Genomic DNA, 22,375 nt, shown 5'->3' on the forward strand with positions numbered 1-22,375 from the left:
CAGCTTTTTAAGTTGTCAGTGTATGCTGTTTTCGATAGAAACATCGCCGCGTGGTACAGATGTGTAAACCGGAACCATGCGTCGGCCATTTTACTCAATATGCTTTTGGATATTGCGGAAAATGGCCGACTTTGGCAGCAATATGCTTTGATGATCGGGAGATACCATCCAATCACAGCCCCCGAATTCCCCCACGTGTTCATCAGAATAGCTATATATGACGTTTAACCGCGTGTGTTTTTGCAGGTGTGTTTGTCTGTTTTTGAAGCCGAGCATCCTGTTTTCATATTGTTTCTGTGTGTGTTATTCTCACCTTATTTTCACCATGTAATATGTGTTTTATTCTTTAAATTGATGATAAAAGTTTGGCTATATATTTTTTAATGACTGTATAATCATGTTAATCATACTGATCATCCCCATGCGACAAGTGAGCCCGTGTGAGGAGTCATAAACCCTGACCCTTGATCATGTCTGAACTACAAAGAGCGGACATCTTTTTGCACGCACGCACGCACACACGCACACACACGCACACACTCACACACACAACTTGACATTGCAGGGGAAGCAACAATTACGACTTGCGGATGATCTTACAGCTGAGTTAGCTCCCTTAATTCTGAGCTGTTCGCTTTTCCTGGCTGCTGAACGTTGGAAAGCTCTCAGAGGCAACAGAGTGTTGTTATTGCTGTTGTTGTTGTTTTTGTTGTTGTTGTTATAGGTCAACTGCATCTTTAAATTATACCTGATGGTTGATGGTTTGACAAGTATTTATCGTCACGCTCATAAGAAAAATACCTATCTCAATGTTAGGCATTTCTGTAGTGAAACTACAGGGGAAGTGACTGGAAGAGTATCTATCATGTGTTAGAGAGTACAAACTCTCAGACCATCGGAAACCATTGCCACGGTAACGTAAGCAAAACTGCCGATCTCGTTTCTTGAGTTTAGCACTTTTTCTTTATGATACTGGAAGACTTGTTTTGAGAATGTGACGGTATGCAAAAGCTCTTTGTCGGTTGTTATGCAGTTTTGCTGATTGAAAATGTTGCTGTCAGCTCTTTATCTCACGTTTATCCCGTGGTAACAGCTCGAGATAGGCAATTTGCAACTTATAACTAAAATGAGATAGGCAGATTGTTCAGAAACCAAAGAAAGTTTGTTGCGTTTTTCTCAAAACATCAAAACATGACATAGGCAATTATCTTATGAGCGTGACGCTATCTTTGTGAATTCGGTATATATCAGTTTCATCTTAGAATGCATAACTCCGAGAAGTATGTTCCAACCGAACCCCGAGGCTCCGCGGCTCAGTTTCCATGGAGAGAGAGATTGAGGGAGATGATGATGACGACGACGACGATGATGATGATGATGATGATGATAACGATGATGATGATGATAATGATGATGATGAAGATGAAGAAGAAGATGATGATGATGATGATGATGATGATGATGATGATGATGATGATGATGACGATGATGATGATGATGATAGAACTTTATTTTTACAAGGATATAGCTATAAGGCTTCTTACAACCCGTCCTTACTTCTAAACAATCCAAAATTCGAATAAATGTCAAACAGAACAACAAGCAAACAAACAAACGAACAAACACACAGGAACATAAAATAACAACGATTTTGAAGTTGCCGGCAGTGACACTCACAATACTAACGATAATGTCAACAAGGAACTTAGTTGATAAATATCGACAGGGGGCCGACTAATGGTTTAAATGTGAAATGTGTGTATAATAATGAGTGTGGGTCTGAAATGAAGTTAGGTAGTAGTTAACATTTGTTTTGAATAATTATTGGTATTATTTTTGACAATGTGGGTAGCATGGAAATGTAAGCATTTGAATGTAAGTCTTAGGTACCATTGTACCCAGGAAGAGAGACGAGAGATAGGAGTAGGTTGCAATTGCTTGTGTGGTCTTTGAGTTTTGTTTTTGGAAAGACATTGTTAAAGAAAAAGAAGACAAGTACAGTAATGCAATATTTATTGTGAAAACCAACGATTGTACAAAGAACATGTGAGGCAACATTATGTCTATGATGGTGTGAAGAAAATTAGTTATGATTTATACTATTATTATTTAGACTTGAGACGAAGTGTATGTTTTGTGGTGTAAATTGAAACAAAATGAAAAGTGTAAATATCTGGGAAATTGTGGTTAAAAGACTTCGTTATTTCTTGACTGTTATTTACTATTATATTGAAGTGAATAGCAAAACGCTGTATTTGAAAACAGCATGGGATTTATATATATTTTTTTTGGTATCAGGTTTTTCAAATTGTAGCAAAGTCGATTAACTTTACTATGTACGATGTTTGCTTGCAAATTACAACACAAACGCGAAAAACTTAACTATTTGTAGAGTTCTAAGGCATTGCAGACAAAGCAACTGCAAGAAAGTCAGGTTATAGCAGTGTGAAAATCCGCTGAAAACGGTCTTATATCCCTTCCGTTAACATAACTTCGTCCGGCCATACATGTAGGTTCTTATGACACTGACCCTGAGCTGACCCTGAGGCACTGAAAAGGTTTTCACGGAAAAATTCTCTCGAAGAACCAAATGGGTTCGGTGCATTTGTCAGTCTGTTGTGAAAATGCAAAAATTTGGAGGAAAAAACGAAACAAAACGAAAGTAACTGTTCTCATGACAACGGCAAACAACGATACATGTTCACCGCCCTCAGCTATTTCAAGAAATCACCCCCCCCCTCCTGCTAGGTACACGTGCACTCAAGTTAACCTCTGCTTTGACCTGTGTGCCAAGAGTCAGATGAGAGAGAGAGAAAGCGAGAGAGAGAGAGAGAGAGAGAGAGAGAGAGAGAGAGAGAGAGAGAGTTCATGGGTTCATGGTCATGGCAACAGCCATAATAATATTATATCATGTATAATATTACATTTCAGCATATGTGAATTACATGTCATCATACCAAACTGTCATACATTTTTATTCCCACATTATTCTGATTGATCACAACCAAACCTACTATCAGTGGACACATCCAAATGCAAGCGCCTGTTCTTGACAACTTGCCACTGATCTAAAAATATAGATCAGTGCAACTTGCTGGGTCCTTTGCCACAGACACTGTTTGGCCTGTAGGTAAAATGTACAATGTATTTTCTGATTTGTGCACAAAAGCTTTTTTTTCTTTTTTTGTTTTAACATAACAATGTTTAATGTCACTGTATGTTTGAAAGACCATGGTCACATTTGTAAAACAAATGTTAAATTAGAAAATAAATAACATTTTGGTTCATGATTTTTCCTATACCTGTGCTGAAAATAAGAAATAAAATGTTGGTATATAAGTCACTCAGATGCAGTGTAGTATGAATGGTTTGAGTTTGTTGCGGTTGACCCTGCACATTTAGACCTATGATGATACCTTCGTTTTTGTTGAACAATGTTGCCTTCACCCCTCCCATTGGGTGACGTATTTCACAACTTCCTGTGTTACACAAACTCAGTGATGACCAATTTTGCCTTCACCCCTCCCATAGGGTGACGGATTTCAGAACTTTCTACTGATGAACAATGTTGTCTTTACCCCTCCCAAAGGGTGACGGATGTCACAACTTCCTGTGTACACAAACTGATGACGTATTTCACAACAAAATGGCGCTGCCCATGGTCACCCTCGAAACTAACCGTATAAATGGGGGCCTCCTGGCCCCCATAACGTTGCTGCTGCTGCTGATGATGATGATGAGGAGGAGGAGGAGGAGGAGGAGGAGGAGGATGAGGGGGAGAATGATGATAGCATAAAAGCATAAAAGCATGTAATAACACCCAAATAAAAAAAAATGTTTTCAAGATAATAATTATACACATGATTATGAATAAAGATTAACTAAGCATTAGAAAAACACATACACGAGCATATATGTTTCTACCTACATTGACGTTTAATTAGGCATGTAATGATTCACGTTCACAGCTAAACTTATATAGCCTATGATTACAGCCCGTATAGCTCTAAGCAGAGATCTGCTACAGTATCTCTGCTCAGACGTCACGTGAATCACACCATTGAAATGACATTCTTTCCGTCCTCTATAGGCGACGAAATAGGTCAAATTTTGTGCACTTTTTAGTGGAAAATGCTTCGACGCCGGAGCGGGTACTGGACCCAGTGCCGTTGTAGTGCAAGTGTGTAGTGCACTTGCACTACAACGGCACTGGGTCCGCTCCGGCGTCGAAGCATTTTCCACTAAAAAGTGCACAAAATTTGACCTATTTCGTCGCCTATAGAGGACGGAAAGAATGTCATTTCAATGGTGTGATAACATTCTTTCCGTCACGTGACGTCTGAGCTATACGGGCTGTAATCATAGGCTATATAAGTTTAGCTGTGAACGTGATAGCCTTGGCCCGTATACTCAGTTAAATGCTCCATACTAAAGCTCAATAAGGTGGAGAAAGACAGAGACAGAGACAGAGACAGAGACAGAGACAGAGAGACAAAGACGGAGAGACAGAGAGAGACAGGGAGAGACAGAGAGACAGGCAAACGTAGCTTCTCTGCTAGCTATCAAATGCATAATCGTGAACTTCAGCAGTTAAAACGTTAGTGAGCTACCTGACATTTTCAATTTACATTGTCAGCTTATCTGGGACCTAAAATTCAGATAGCTTCCTATAAGATATGCAATCATTTCTTCGCTCCTTGTTTCGTTAATATTTATGCATTGATACAGTTGATATACTTCTGCCACACTATAAAAAGCGGGGTCACCACTCACCAATTCTGACATGGTTATTGGTAGAAAGTATCGTCCTATTTATGTTTAAGGTAGTTTTTGTTGATAATCTTTTGATACGTTTTATTATGAATTCAGAGACTAAAACAAAAGAAGAAGAAGAAACCGGAAGAGAGTTTTTACAATTTCTGACTTGATTTTTGACCCCTACAATGTTCTAACGACTGCCGCCAGATCGACAAACAACGGCTAATCATTGTGAATCGTACACATCTTAAAGGCAAAATGAACAAGATTTATGGAGATTATCTTTTTGTAATTGGTTCATTACTAAAATATAATAACAATATGATGAATGGTGATACACGTTCTAGCTTTTGCTGGGGAGCATAATTATACTGGCCAGACGCAGACCCAATCGACTGTAAATCCCACCTGCTTTGCCAGAGCCAGTTTACATAACGGATCAACATGTTGGTGTTGAAATACAAAGCTAACTTTATCCAGCTTTTGAAGTACACGACGCGGGATGGTTGTTTCCCGCGCATCCACAGCCGAGGAAATCATTTTGAGAATGCGATACGTTGGTCCGGTGTCCTTTCACGAATGAGTCCATTGCGCAAAAACGCCAATTGAGCACGGGAGACAGCCGAACTGTTGATTTGAGGTGAGTGGAAGATTGCCTAATAGTCTGAGCGAATTGTTTACACGTGAGAGAAGGTATAATTCACTGATCCAGTGGTCGTGTAATTCACCCTTCACTCCTTTGTGCGCACGGCCCTCCAGACGAAGGTTTTGCACACGGCCTCAGCTCACTCTTGTTATCTCGTGGCTCTCTTCACGTGATTAGCCCCATTTGCGACTTTCGTCACTGCTGCTAATTAAGTCAGGTTAGCTGAGACTTAGGCAGGCAGATATCTCGGATCGCCCAAACCTCATCTTTGCAAATGAGCAGGCAAGTAGCTTCATAGACTCAAGGCTCAAGGGAGACAATTAGATGGATTTGGCCCAAACAAGGGGAAGCGACTTTAACAAGCTCACCTGACATGTCAGAGGACTGGTTGGAGTGATCCCCCCTGATGATACCGTCCTGAAAAAAAAGTCTAGTGTCATTGGAACGCGCAAGATCAGCAACGTTCCCGTAATGACTCCATTAATTTTGTGGAAACTTTCTGTTCGGTACGTGATCCATAAGAGACTGATGATGAGCAAGTCAATATGAGGCATTAATGGTGTGAGTTTCTTCGTCTTAGTAAGCCTAATTTACGTTCTTCGGTAACAAAAAAAGAAGAAAAGATCTTTGCTGTATAATCACGCAAGCAATTCTTGTTTGCTTCGGATGGAATGTTGAAGTGAAAGGTGCGGAGGGAAAGGAAACACACACACACTTGCACGCACGCAGGCACTCACAAACATATGCGCACACACACACACACACACACACACACACACACACACACACGCACACTCACACAGACACACACACACACACACACACACACACGTGACACCCAAAACACACACACATCCACACACAAGCACACACACAAACTGACACACACGCACGCATGCACGCGCGCACGCACGCACGTACGCACGCACACACACACACCCACACACACGCGCGCGCACGCACGCACGTACACACACACGCAGGCACCCACACACTTTCTCGCTCTTCAGTTATTTGTTCAGATCGCACCCCGCGAACCAAGCTCGTCCTGACTATAATTCACAATCTCTGGTAGCTTTTTTCTTGCTTGGCGTGACATGATCAAATGAAGGCAATTAAAGCGACTTGTTTTGTGAGCATCTCTTGTTAAAATTGGATTCTTTAAGGCACACCAGCCTTCCAGAAGATTTCAGGGGGGCGAGCGGCCGCAGTATATTACTGGTAAATAATTACTCCCTCGGATTTTTTTCCAGGAGGGTGTCAACCCAAGCTAAAGGTTTGAAAAGAAGAAAATTAGTTTTGTTAATGGGAGAGTCCTTTTCTATCTCCTTTTTTCTTTGCTCTTATTTTCTTTCCTAAGCCCCCCTTAGCTGTTATCTTTTTTGCTTTGTTTTCTCTCTCTTTTTTACTTTTATTGGAGGTGTGTGTGTGGGGGGGGGAGGGGTATAAGAGTCTGCTACCTTGCCTATTCGTACTCAGGTTTTATGGTGGTTTTGTTTCATGTCTTTCAACTCAACTTGTCTGAATAAACTACGAGTTAAAACTCTCGTACCAACTTGTCTCTCGTACCACACACTTACACAACACTTACTCACAACTTGTGTTGTTTTTTATGTTGTCTCTCGTACCACACACATACACACACATACATAACACTTACTCACAACTTGTGTTGTGTTTTATGTTGTCTCTCGTACATACACACACTTACATAACACTTACTCACACTTACTCACAACTTGTGTTGTGTTTTATGTTGTCTCTCGTACCACACACATACACACACTTACTCACAACTTGTGTTGTGTTTTATGTTGTCTCTCGTACCACACACATACACACACTTACATAACACTTACTCACAACTTGTGTTGTGTTTTATGTTGTCTCTCGTACCAACTGCGGGGAGAAAAATATGTTGTCCTTTTTGTACCTGTATATCACTGGTTTGAAAATGTATGGAATCACCGATCACTGGTTTGAAATAAAGACCTCAACTTCGTTTGGGTACTTAAAGATATATTGTCTAAGCCGCCATTTTCTGACGATTTGGACCTTAAAAATGTCAAGGTACATTCGCTGTACTGTAATTTAGAAACGCCTGCAATGATTTGCTCAAAACGGCTCCGAAACTATATGCCAAATAATTAAATTAATTTTAATCAGCGAGCGGTTTGCATCACCCAGCTCAGGAGTCAGGACTTCCGGTCGTCATCATTATTTATTTAGTTTTCATAGATACACATTCGTCAAGGTGTACAGTCTAGCTTACGCATGCACATTGCGCACAACAGAAACAGACACAATGTCGGTTGGAGAATATTAAGATCTGCAATGACTACCAAACACAGCATTCAGATTTGAAAAATAGAACGCTCAAACACTAATTCCAAGACCTTCCTCGTGTGTATTGTCATCTATTCAACTCTCGGCTCAATTTCAGATCTGTATCTTTAGGAATAGTACATAAAATACTCAGGGTCAAAAAGGTAGGACGAAAATTATGACTCGCTCAAAGAACGTCCCAATGAGAATTACAGTCTGGGATGCCCACTCAAAACACAGCCGTTTTCAATTTGAGTCACTCAGCGCTCGAAAGTTTATTTTAAGGTATTCCTGGTGTGTGGTCAAATAATTACAACCCCCAACATGAGCTGTATAACTCTTTAATTGCCTTCACTCAGACAAACGATAAATATTTTTTTTACATTTGATCCCAGCAATCTTCGGCAACTCGCTTGATGAAGAAAGCGGTTTGAATTTAACCTGTCGTCCCAGAACCTTTATTTACCGCACCAGCCTCTCATTACTCTTTTGAGCTGAAAGCTGAAGAAACATACCTAGATTTAACTTATATTAGTTTTAAAGCTTAATTTTGATCATTAATTCTATTAATTTGCTATTCATTTTTATTTATTTTGATTATGGGGGCGAGGACGCCCCCATTCTATACGGATAGTTTAGAGGTTGACCATGGGCAGCGCCATTTTGTTGTGAAATACGTCATCAGTTTGTGTACACAGGAAGTTGTGACATCCGTCACCCTATGGGAGGGGTGAAGGCAACATTGTTCATCTGTAGAAAGTTGTGAAATCCGTCACCCTATGGGAGGTGTGACGTCAAAATTGGTCATCACAGAGTTTGTGTAACACAGGAAGTTGTGAAATACGTCACCCTATGGGAGGGGTGACGTCAAAATTGTTCAACAAAAACATGATATGTCGCATTGTGCAGGGTCAACTGCAACAAACTCAAACCGAGCCATTCATACCTAGCTGTATTTGAGTGACTTATATACCCGACATTTTTATTTCTTATTTTTAGCACAGGTGTAGGAAAAATCATGAACCAAAATGTTATTTATTTTCTAATTTAACATTTTTTTTACAAATATGACCATGGTCTTTTAAACATACAGTGACATTAAACATTGTTATGTTAAAAAAAAGAAAAAAGAAAAAAAGCTTTTGTGCACAAATCAGAAAATACATTGTACATTTTACCTACAGGCCAAACAGTGTCTGTTGGCGGCAAAGGGCCCAGCAAGTTGCTATTTTTAGATCGATTAAAAGTTGTCAAGAACAGGCGCTTACATTTGGATGTGTCCACTGATAGTAGGTTTGGTTGTGATCAATCAGAATGATGTAGGAATAAAAATGTATGACAGTTTGGTATGATGACATGTAATTCAAATATGCTAAAATGTAATATTATACATGATATAATATTATTATGGCTGTTGCCATGACCATGAACCCCAAGAAAGGTTTAATGTTATGTAAAATCAAAATACCAAAATCAAGCACCTACTAATCTGATCTACGGTGCGGCTTGGACCTAATATGGATGGACACGCAACTCGCTCAGCCAGCCAGCGCTGCGAGACTTACAGCGGCCAACTTCGCCGCGGCGCGCTCACTGGCTCAGTATTGAACTTGCGTCAAGGCCGATGCGCGTAGATTCCCAGAATGTTTACTTTCGGTTAGATTCTTCGACAGCATTCGCAGAGGTGACTGCCGTATTGTGTACCGCAGTCAGAAGTAATTTATTACTTTTGGGAGTTTAGTAACGTGATATCAGTTTTCAATTGTTCGTTCACTTATATTGCTTTCAGATTTAACACACAAGAAACAGTAGCACGGTTTTCGTTGCGAAAATGTGCATTGGCAGTGCTACGCGATCGAATTGTGTATTATGTACACGCGGTGTTCTTCTGGAAAAGACCGCGTCAGTCGTTCAGCCCGCGAGCGGTGGGATGGGGGGGTTCACATGGTTTGTTTGTTTCAGAACCACACCCATATACACACATTTCACATGTAAACCATTTGTCCGCCCCCTGTCGATATTTATCGACTAAGTTCCTTGTTTGTATTGCTCTCAGTATTATTTTGATAAGGGATGGCGATCCATGCTTGGTCTTCGAAGACTCCTGCCTTACGGCGTAACGCAGCGAGGGCGCCTCAGAAACGTTTTACCGCCGCGCGTAAAAAACGGCATTCTCGCGGAAGGCTAGTGCTCAGGAAAACAAAAATGGCGGCCGTAGTATTTGGGTTTCATTTCTACGACGAAGCTTTCTTAAATACGACGGTGCTAGCGTATGGATTGCATCAATTAAGAGATGGTGTCAAAGTATTTAACTCTAGATAATTTTAAAGTAAACTTTGAAAATGTTTGATTTATCGTATATTTTCTACGATGTTGTCATCACAAATTTCTTCCCTAATGTTCAATGCCTGTTTCGTCTGTCAAACTCGAGCTCATCCCTCATTGGCTGACCGCACTGATTTCGTCCGCCATCTTGAAATCGCTTGCACAAAGCCAATAGCTCCCCAAGTAAAGAAAGCGACCAGCAAGGGAGTTCACGTTAAGAAACGTAGGGCTGTTCCTCTCATACTGCTCCGCTTTGACAGACTGGCCCAAAGATGTGCAAAACATGGCTAAACAGGTTGCAGACAGTAGTGATGAAAAGTCTCCACTTATTTGCAACGAAGCACGATTGATGTGCAATTATGGTAGTGACATATATTGCAAAGGAAGAAAACCAGCTACAAAGCAGTTAGCACCCTGTGATTTATGATGTTAGCACGAGAAAGACAGAGAAGGGGCGGGAGCAGGAAGAAGAGAAAGAGAGAAAGACTGAGACTGAGAGTGAGACTGAGACTGAGACTGAACTTTAGTTTACAAGGATAAAGATTAAGGCTGGGCCTTTTCTTACAATCTGTTGGGACGATAAAACACACAAATACAAAAATAAAAAAACACTACCAATTTACACTAAAACAGAAACACTAGAGAAGTTAAATTGCAAACACCAATATATGCGTTTGAGATGATGATGATGATGATGATGATGATGATGATGATGATGATGATGATGATGATGATGAAAAGAGAGAGAGAGAGAGAGAGAGAGAGAGAGAGAGAGAGAGAGAGAGAGAGAGAGAGAGAGAGAGAGAGAGATCAAATCAAATCAAATCAAATCAAATCAAATCAAATTTTACGAGGGTTGTGGCATAAGCAATATAAACGAGCTTCTTTTCTACCAGCCCTCGCCCAGAGAGGGACTATTCTAATCTTAAATACATATAAATACAAACGTAAAACAATTACAAAAGATAAGCATGACAGTAAAAAATAAAAAAAATAAAAAGGCAGAAAAACTATTCACAGGACTATATACACGTTGTAGGCTATACATACATTCTTGAGTTATGAAACACTGATGCTTTATGGACAGATATGACCAATATGAAAATAATCAGAACGAAGTCTTCCATCACTGTGACTTTTCGTAATTTGACATTAAATGTAATGAGAGGTGTTTTTTGAAAGTATTGAGACTTGTTGGGACTCGAACTGATTCCGGGAAAGAATTCCACAAAACGCTGCCAGAATAAGCTAAACTTGATTTAAAGAGATCTATCCGCGGAATGGGGACGTTGAATTTTCGGCTTGGTTTGGCTTTAAATTTTGTAATGAAAGCACGTGGTGCATGGCCGGAAAGGATTTTGTGAAGGAGTACGCCTTTATTTGATTTAAATCTTTCTTTTAAGGGCAAAATCTTAAGTTTTTTTATAATCGTCGAAAACAAGACTGGATTGTTTTAATAGAACTGATTTTAGTGCTCGTCTGTGTAGACTATACAGTGGTTTTAAAATATTTGCACTGGCTGAGTCCCAGATGGTCGAACAATAATCCGTGATGGTTTGTATGTATGCATTATAAAATAATAACCTTGAGTGTGGATCAAGAAAGTGTTTTATTCTGTTCAACAAATATATTTTCCTCGACATGGTTTTACACAACGATCTAACATGATGGGTCCAAGATAAATTATTATCGATATTTACTCCCAAAACTTTGTGATCTCCTACTTCCACTATTGCATCGTTGCCAATTAATAAGGAATGAGGATTATTCTTGATGCTTTGTATTTTTTGCCTTGTTGTAATTAACATGTATTTGGTCTTTTGGGGGTGAAGACTCATGTGGTTATATTCCGTCCAATTAATGAGATCATCTACACTGTTCTGCAATGATAAATAAACTTTGTCTAATTTTTTTTATCAGAAGTGTGTATGGTCGTATCATCAGCAAATAGTTCACAATCATCATTAACACTAAAAGGAAGATCGTTAATATACAGAGAGAAAAGAAGTGGCCCAAGGACAGAACCCTGGGGGACTCCATATAACACAGGTCTTTTACTTGACATAGTGGAATTCACGCAGCCCGGCTGTCAGAGAGAGAGAGAGAGAGAGAGAGAGAGAGAGAGAGAGAGAGAGAGAGAGAGAGAGAGAGAGAGAGAGAGAGAGAGTGGGGAAGAGACAGAGACAGTCAGAGAGACAGACAGAGCCAGAGACAGAGATTTAAAACCACCCTCATAAACTCTCTACTGACGATAATGCGTGGCCCAAAAAGTGACAGCGCGCATCTAAAAAGCAAATAATCCCCTCACGCTAAAAACTCCACGCATTAACCCTTGCGTCTCACACGCGAGCGCGCGCCTCTCCTCAGTGCAGCGCCAATGAAAGTAAATAAGAGAGAAAGTAGCGTTTTGCAGGGCCGGGCTAAAAAGCCCAGGCTTTTTGGCGGAGGAAAAGCCTGTCACGGTAATGGAGAACAAAAGAGGGGTCGCACTTTGCAGCTAAGAGCCTAAAAGCTGGCAGTTTAAAGCAGTGCAGCTGGCGGGGGGAGGTCGGGAAGAGAGAGAACGGCGAGAGCTGCGCAGTACATGCGTAGGAAGATACTCCGAGGAGGTCTGGACAGATTTATGCAAATCCTGGAAAAAGTAGGGGAGGGTAGTGAACAAGACTGGTCATCGTCGCCTTGGTTATCAAGACTTCATCAAGAAAATACTGCGTTAAAAAATACCCCAAATGACATTAGGCAATTATGCTGGAAGTTTATTGAGACTTGACCAAGAGAATTCTTCATTAAACAAAAAGAATAGAAAATAATGTCTGAAATGTGAATGCCCCCCAAATTAGGTTCAAGCCTCAAAGACGAGGTAGGTCGAGGGAATAACCTGACCAAAGCTGCCCCATTCTCTCCATCACCAATGCCCCCCCCCCCCCCCCACGTTTCCTACGCCAGTGCACCGTCACCTGACAGCCGGGCTGCTGAGCACTGCGTCCACATTGTGAGGTCCAGCTCTTGTGGGTAGCTCTCACCATAGAGTGTGTGTGTGTGTGTGTGTGTGTGTGTGTGTGTGTGTGTGTGTGTGTGTGTGTGTGTGTGTGTGTGTATGCGTGCGTGTGTGATAAGTAATAAAGAAAAACATTTAAAAAAACAAAACAACAACAAAAAGACAGGTTAGTATTATTGAACGTTTAACTTATAGACAAAACAAAATTTCACAACCTAATCGGCTCATGGCTTTTGTTTGTTTGTTTGCTTAACGCCCAGCCGACCACGAAGGGCCATATCAGGGCGGTGCAGCTTTGACATTTAACGTGCGCCACACACAAGACAGAAGTCGCAGCACAGGCTTCATGTCTCACCTAGTCACATTATTCTGACACCGGACCAACCAGTCCTAGCACTAACCCCATAATGCCAGACGCCAGGCGGAGCAGCCACTAGATTGCCAATTTTAAAGTCTTAGGTATGACCCGGCCGGGTTCGAACCCACGACCTCCCGATCACGGGGCGGACGCCTTACCACTAGGCCAACCGTGCCGGTATAATCGGCTCATGGCCTTTCTGGTGGAATGAAATACACATAATATTGACACAATGAAAGGAGCTAAGCGCAGAAGGCGTTGACCTCTCTACATCTAAGATGGCGAGAGTCCAGGAGAGATCACTGCACATGTTTTGCCCGTGTACCTCGTGTAAATGCAAAATGGTTGATAGACTAATTTACTGCTCGATTTTTCAGAAGGTAAAAAGCTGGGTAAATTAAATTGATTGAATGACTGGTTAATATATTAGCTTTTGATATATAGACGTTATTTTTCATATACCATAATGTCTGAAATGTGAATGCCCCCCAAATTAGGTTCAAGCCTCAAAGACGAGGTAGGTCGAGGGGATAACCTGATTGCTTGATTTATTGATTGGTTAATTGTTTGATCGGTTGATTTACTGATTGGTTGATTGACTGATGTGCTTATTTAATCAAACGTATTCGTTTTTTTATTATTTTTATTGACATATTTACGGTGCCAGACAAGTGGCCCGTCTTCGTTGTATGTATTCTTTTACGACAGTATGGGGGCTTCGTAAGAATAAAGGGAGAGGCGAAGATGTGCTTTATGTCAAGGTGTCCTTTAATGAGGGTAACCTGACAGTAAAGGGAAAACAGGTCGAGGTCATTGCTACGACCAGATTGGGGACATTCTAAAATATACTGCTCAAAAGAATTGAAGAGCCACTCTTAAATTATGCGTTTATTCTTTAAACGTTCAGAGTTTAATGAAACCCAAACACAGGCTTCAATTTACTAACACGATTTGTTGCTTCAGACATTTCTTTACCTTTTTTTTTAATGGTTTAAAGTTCCCAGGCAGAATTGAAAGCGTACACTTCAAGTCAAAAGAAACGCAAAACTCACGTAATTTTCTAAAAAGTTTATTCTTGGTGTGCTGACCAGGCAAGTGAGGGGGGACACTTCGAACATGGTGCACGTGCAGGGCGTGACTGTAGTGAGCACTGCTCACCTGCAGTTTTACTTGCTTGGCTATTTAAAGGGGCATGTGTAACCATGCCCCCGCGACGAAGACTGAGTGCGGTAGACAGAGGAAGGGCCCTGGCATGGATCCATGACGGCGTATCCATGCGAGAAGTGGCCAGAAGACTTGCTGTAAGCCATTCCGTCATCCAGAGACTGAGAGATCGCTTCGAGACCACTGGACGGGATGAAGAACGACCACGACCTGGACGTCCACGAATCACATCCATAAAAGACGATAGATTCGTCTGTTTGGCTGCCCTGCCGCTAACCGAAGTCTCACCTCAAGTGACCTGAGTGGACAACTGAGGATGGCAGCTAACGTCAGAGTCAGTGACCACGAGACGATAAGGAACCGTCTGCATGAAGGTAGTCTCCACTCCAGGCGCCCAGCAGTGAGAACTCCTCTGACACACGCTCATCGCCGGGCCCGAGTGGAGTGGTGTCGACGCCAGCTTGGCTGGACCAGGCAGCAGTGGTCCAGAGTTCTCTTCACGGATGAGTCCTGCTTCACTTTATCCCATCCAGATGGGCGAGTTCGTGTGTGGAGGCGTCAGGGGGAGCGATTCATCGACGGCACTGTTCAAGAGCGGAACCGTTACGGTGGAGGCTCTGTGATGGTGTGGGGCGTGTTCCACCTCCAAGGCAGGACCCCACTCCACCTCGCACACGGCATTTTGACCAAGGTCCGCTACCGCGACGAGATCCTTCAGCTCATTGCCATCCCCGCGCTGCGATACATGGGTGAAGGATCCACATTGCAGGATGACAATGCAACCCCGCATCGAGCTTGCATCGTCACCAACTTCCATGGACAGCAGGGTGTTCCGTGCATGCAGTGGCCAGCCTGCAACTCCCCTGGTCTGGCACCAATAGAACATCTCTGGGACGTACTGGGCCGACGCGTGAGAGACAACCACCCCCCTCCCGGAAATGTGGCTCAGCTTGGTGAGCTACTCTTGCAGGAATGGGTAATAATCCCTCAGAGGACCCTGGGGACCTTTGGCAAGTCCATGAGGCGACGATGCATGGAGTGCCGTGCCTCAAACGGAGGTCACACGCGGTACTGAGCATGTTGTGATGCCAGATGATTGAGCTGTGACTTTTGGAAAGCGGGGTACCTCCCTTTGCCAGCAGATTTCATGTACACAAAGACGTCTGTATGAATTAGAATCTTTCGAACGTTTGGGGGAATGATTGAAAACAAAATTTAAAAAAACATGATCTCTTTTGAACTATTTGCTTGTTTGCAGTGGACAATTATCGAAGTGTCCCTTCAAATATTTTGAGTGGTATAGGTCACAGCATCATTATTACACCCCCGGTATAGGGGTGTGTATAGGTTTCGCTCGATGTGTTTGTTTGTTTGTTTGTTTGTTTGTGTTCGCATATAGATCTCAAGAATGAACGGACCGATCGTCACCAAACTTGGTGAACAGGTTCTATACATTCCTGAGACGGTCCTTACAAAAATTGGGACCAGTCAAACACACGGTTAGGGAGTTATTGGTGGATTAAAATTATACAAGGACTTATAGAGGGACATCTTAATGGTCAAAGGGAAATAACCATTCTCACTCAGTCACTGCCACCAACTGAGAAGGTTATTTCCCTTTGACGGGGGTGTTTTTCCTACCTCGTAGGAATTTCTTGTTTTCTTTACTGTTTCTGTTGTGTCGTTTGTTTGTCTACTTTAAAGGCCGTAAGGTCTAGGTTATTGTGAATGTTTTCCTTTGTCCTGAATTAAACGTTCAAACAATTGAACCTTTCTTGTTTTTTACATTTAGTCAAGTTTTGACTAAATGTTTTAACATAGAGGGGGGAATCGAGACGAGGGTCGTGGTGTATGTGCGTGTGTGTGTGTGTGTGTGTGTCTGTCTGTGTGTGTGTGTGTGTAGAGCGATTCAGACTAAACTACTGGGCCGATCTTTATGAAATTTGACATGAGAGTTCCTGGGTATGATATCCTCACACGTTTTTTTCATTTTTTTGATAAATGTCTTTGATGACGTCATATCCGGCTTTTCGTGAAAGTTGAGGCGGCACTGTCACGCCCTCATTTTTCAACCAAATTGGTTGAAATTTTGGTCAAGTAATCTTCGACGAAGCCCGGACTTCGGTATTGCATTTCAGCTTGGTGGCTTAAAAATTAATTAATGACTTTGGTCATTAAAAATCTGAAAATTGTAAAAAAAATATTTTTTTATAAAACGATCCAAATTTACGTTCATCTTATTCTCCATCATTTGCTGATTCCAAAAACATATAAATATGTTATATTTGGATTAACAACAAGCTCTGAAAATTAAATATATAAAAATTATTATCAAATTTTTTTTTCGAAATCAATTTAAAAACACTTTCATCTTATTCCTTGTCGGTTCCTGATTCCAAAAACATATAGATATGATATGTTTGGATTAAAAACACGCTCAGAAAGTTAAAACGAAGAGAGCTACAGAAAAGCGTGCTATCCTTCTCAGCGCAACGAATACCCCGCTCTTCTTGTCAATTCCACTGGCACTGCCTTTGCCACAGGCGGTGGAGTGACGATGCTACGAGTATACGGTCTTGCTGCGTTGCGTTGCGTTCAGTTTCATTCTGTGAGTTCGACAGCTACTTGACTAAATGTTGTATTTTCGCCTTACGCGACTTGTTTATTCTTAAAGTAAAGGGGCTCGTATGCTCATTACAGTACGACATTTTACTGCTGCTATAATATGTGGTCAAAGCCTGTCTTTCATTTTTATGCTAGTCGGCATGTCCAAAAGCTTTATATTGTTTTCTCAATTACTAAGAATAAAGAAAATCACGACACTGAACATTAAACTTGTGATAAACTTTGCGAAAATGTGTTATTAGATTGTAACAACTTTGATGTTAGATGGTTACTGTTGGTGTCTTTACTTTGACCGCGCTTCGTGGTGTCTTGTCTGGTCTGTGTGGGTCCGGTCCCATTCAAAAGTCATACAAATAACCTGTCTCCAACGACCACCCAAGAGACCGACCAAAAGTGATCGTTATAGACATGTGGTCGTTATGGGAAGGTAAATTATAGAGAAGAAAAACTCCTCTGGGATCCATGGGAGTGGTCCTTGTGGGCAGAATGTCGCTTTCCGGAGGTGGTCGCAAGGGCAAGTTTGACTGTATAACAAAGTTGAACACGTTTGATAAAGTTGTCCCGGAGAAGTCAACTAGCCCCATGCATAGAAGTAGCGCCAGAAAGATGGTACAGCCATTGACGGTAAGTCAACACAAAGATGGTACAGCCATTGACGGTAAGTCAACACAAAGATGGTACAGCCATTGACGGTAAGTCAACACAAAGATGGTACAGCCATTGACGGTAAGTCAACACAAAGATGGTACAGCCATTGACGGTAAGTCAACAGAAAGATGGTACAGCCATTGACGGTAAGTCAACACAAAGATGGTACAGCCATTGACGGTAAGTCAACAGAAAGATGGTACAGCCATTGACGGTAAGTCAACACAAAGATGGTACAGCCATTGACGGTAAGTCAACACAAAGATGGTACAGCCATTGACGGTAAGTCAACACAAAGATGGTACAGCCATTGACGGTAAGTCAACACAAAGATGGTACAGCCATTGACGGTAAGTCAACACAAAGATGGTACAGCCATTGACGGTAAGTCAACACAAAGATGGTACAGCCATTGACGGTAAGTCAACACAAAGATGGTACAGCCATTGACGGTAAGTCAACACAAAGATGGTACAGCCATTGACGGTAAGTCAACACAAAGATGGTACAGCCATTGACGGTAAGTCAACACAAAGATGGTACAGCCATTGACGGTAAGTCAACACAAAGATGGTACAGCCATTGACGGTAAGTCAACACAAAGATGGTACAGCCATTGACGGTAAGTCAACACAAAGATGGTACAGCCATTGACGGTAAGTCAACACAAACAATGGAGCGATGCCTATCATTGTGTGAGGTGGCAATAGACCAATATTAATTGCTCCAAGTCCGACAGGCTTTCCTCTCGTCCCCTCTTCGTCGCGGCCACAGACATACATCCATCCTCCTTTTATTCAAGCACTCTGCCGTGTGATGCAGCTCTGTGGAATGGCGTGTGTTCTCAGAACCTAAGTGCAGAGCTTTGTTTCATGGGCCGGGAGCTGCAACTCAGGCCCGATGTCAAATAACGTCAATGTGGCTGGTATGCACGATAAAGTTTCCAACTGGATGGGACTCAGTCAGATTGGTTAAAACCACAAACATATACTAGTTTCAACGACCAATCCGACCCCGAGGCTTGTTCCGCCGGGTTGGTTACTTTGTCGCGCTCATCAGCCATGGTAGCTCAATAGACGATGTTCAGAAATAACTCTGTCGGGGTTGAATGGGTTGTGAAAGAGTGAATGCTCTTGCTTTTATCGAATCAATTTTCCCCACATGACACTGAGCGAGTTTTAGCGTCAACTAAGGTAACTCGAGTCGAACCGGAGGTCGCAAAAACTCGGTCCGGTACGACTGGAGTGACGTCACCGGTTAACCAACTTTCAACCTTGCTTCCTGCGTAGGGTCTCTCCAGTTCCAAGATGGCTGCCAAGGCGAGGTGAGAAACTTCTGCAAATATTTTTTGACAAAGTTACGGATTGTGAGAAGACATTTGTTGTAAATCACTTAGCCTTTCAAAAATTAAGGATACTGGGTTGGATACTGTCTTGGTTTTAATGCATTTTATTTTAGCAGTGATGTTTATTTTGGGAAGAAATGAGGTCAACAGGAGTTTGGGTGCGATTTCGGCTCAAATGTACTTTAGCGCCCTGAACTTTTACCCGGCTGTTTTGCGCTCGATTTTCACGCTCACTTCTTCATTGACGTTCGAATCGATAGTTCGATGTTTTGGCATTACATTCACATCAACAATAAAACAGTACTGCTTGTTCATCATCGTCGTCCATCAACTCTCCACAACAGTAAATCCGTAACGCGCTTGTCGCCATCTTGTTGCAAGGGACGCGACTGGACACAACCCAACAGCGTTTCCGCGAAGAAAAAAACCAGACATGCGCAGTGACCCTACCGTAGCTCAACCCTGTTCCTCGCGAAAACTCGCTCCTTATCAGGCAGTCACTAGCGAGAGGGTGAGTCTGAAATACGTGGACAAGTAGCCCGTTTTGAATGCTTGCCTATCGAAAAGCAAGTAGGGTTATTTTCGGAGTTCGTCTATTGATAGAGCACTGGAGTTGTGGTCTTGATCACATGTTCGAATCCAGGCTGGGTCGGACACAGATCGACTTAAAATGGCATGACTCAGAGGAGCATGTCTATGTTCCCCCAAGTCTATGTTCCCCCAGGTCTATGTTCTTCCAGTGATACCATGTGTCATGTTATGTCATGCCATATATGTCAGGTCATGTGTCATGCCATATGTCATTTCACATGTCATGCCACACGTGTCTTGTCACGTGTCATGTTACATATCATGCCATATGTCATGGCATGTGCCATGTCGCATGTCATGTCATATGTCATGTCATGGCAAGCAATAAGTCGTGTCATACGTCATGCTATATATCGTGCTATAAGTCGTGTCATGTGTCATGTCATATGTGACGTCATGTGTCACGTTCTATGTCATGTCATGTTTCATGTCATGTGTCAAGATATGTCATATTATAAATCATGTCATGTTATGTCATATGTCATGTCATGTCCCGAGAGGGAAGGTGTAGAAGGTGGCCGTGCTGGGTATGGTGAGTGTGGCGGGTGTTTGTTTACCTCTGATTGTTATCAAAACCGGCCGACGGCAGTTTGGCACCTCGGTTTGTCGGTAGTCAGACTCAGTATCAAATCTGCTTGTTTGCCGCTTGGCAATAAGTGGAAGACCGCAACACGGTGGCCTAGTGGTAAGGCGTCCGCCCAGTGAGCGGGAGGTCGTGGGTTCGAACCCCGGCCGGGTCATACCTAAGACTTTAAAATTGGCAATCTAGTGGCTGCTCCGCCTGGCGTCTGGCATTATGGGGTTAGTGCTAGGACTGGTTGGTCCGGTGTTAGAATAATGTGACTGGGTGAGACATGAAGCCTGTGCTGTGACTTCTGTCTTGTGTGTGGCGCACGTTAAATGTCAAAGCAGCACCGCCCTGATATCACCCTTCGTGGTGGACTGGGCGTTAAGCAAACAAACAAAACAAAACAAATAAGTGGAAGTGCCTAGCTTCAGATTGACTGTCTTGGGCTTCAAGCCCTTATAACCTGAATGTCTCTATAAGTAAGGCTCTCTATAATGTACTGGCAGAAAGAGTAGTCAGCTCCTTCCACTGAAACCCCAAGCTTTGTCAGTAGGCTAGCTACCAACAAACAGGCCAAGAGAGAGGCTGAATAAAAGAATAGATCCGTTGTGTATTGCAACGGAATGCAGTAACTTCTGTAGGCGCCCAGTAGGCCTTCCGCTTTTTGGCTTTTTTGGAAATGACGGGCACTTTGGAGACATTGTTGGCGGGAAAAGTAGGGGAAGGGCTCCTAAAATGGACCGGCTCCTAATATGGACCACCTCCTGATCTGACAAACTAGCGCTAGAGCGCTTAAAAAAGTTTTATTCGCTGTATTCACCCTCTCTGGATAACTTTTTTCACTTTTGGCAGCGTTCACTCTAAATTTGCCGCCTAAAATGGACTCGTTCCTGTCCACAGCCAAAGCTTTTATCACACAAAAATTGCAATATATGACAGCTAAGTCCGTATTTGTTACATTTAAGCAGTGTTGACCCCGAGTTTCTACTGCAAACAAAAAACAATAGCAACATTTCAAAGTATGTGCGAGTCCCCTAATATGGACCACCTTAAAAAGATCGAAGAAAATTAAAGCTAAAGGCTATCTTCATTAATTCATTAAGAAGCTTGCTGGAAATAACCTATAACTAGCCCTCGAGATTTAAAAAAATATATAACAAAAAGTCATCTTTTCGTGGAAGTTGATAATTTCACTTATTTTCACTCTGTTTTTGATAAGCTTCTTTAGTTTCCTGGCGTGCTTCAAATAATGCTCTGATCAACCCGAAACAGATAAAACTAAAGCATATTTTAATTAGTCTGACTTGTACACTAAGTTGTATCATATTATTTTGAAGTATAGGGGGCTTTTTACAGTGATTCATGAAGGCCGCTTCACTGGTCCATATTAGGCGCCCAGGCTCCTAATATGGACCATTTGTGATTTGTTCTGTATTTAATTTTTGCTGAATGTCTATCAAAGCTATTTCACTCTAATTAGGCCTAACGGTTAACCTAAAAGAGCAGGACTACCAAACACAAAATGAAACTTCTTCGCAAGAAAACAAGCTAGTTATCAGCATGAAACGAAAATTGGTCCATATTAGGAGCCCTTCCCCTACACACCCAAGTACACACCCCACACAGAGTTTACTCCATTTCAGATTTCTAGAAATGTCGAAGTTCCCCCAGGACAGAAATGTCATTTGCCATGTCATATGACATGACATGACACATGACATGACATGACATGACAGATGACATAACATATTAGACCTGGGGAAACATAGACCTGGGGGAACATAGACCTGGGGGAACATCGGGTGCCTCCCCTGAGGGGGTATCTTTTGTCCCACCCCTGTGTCGTCGCCGTGGCACGCATAGCTGATGTGGGATGAGAGAGAACGGCCTGGATGTACGTGATGTGCATGTTTCTTGCCTTTCCCTTTGTTCCATGTTTGCCCCAACCCCCCAAAACATAGACAGAAAAACAGAAAGAAGGAAAAACCGCCTTACCACCACCAACAACAACAACAACAACGACA

The sequence above is a fragment of the Littorina saxatilis genome, linkage group LG15, assembly GCF_037325665.1.
Source record: "Littorina saxatilis isolate snail1 linkage group LG15, US_GU_Lsax_2.0, whole genome shotgun sequence".
NCBI lineage: Eukaryota > Metazoa > Mollusca > Gastropoda > Littorinimorpha > Littorinidae > Littorina > Littorina saxatilis.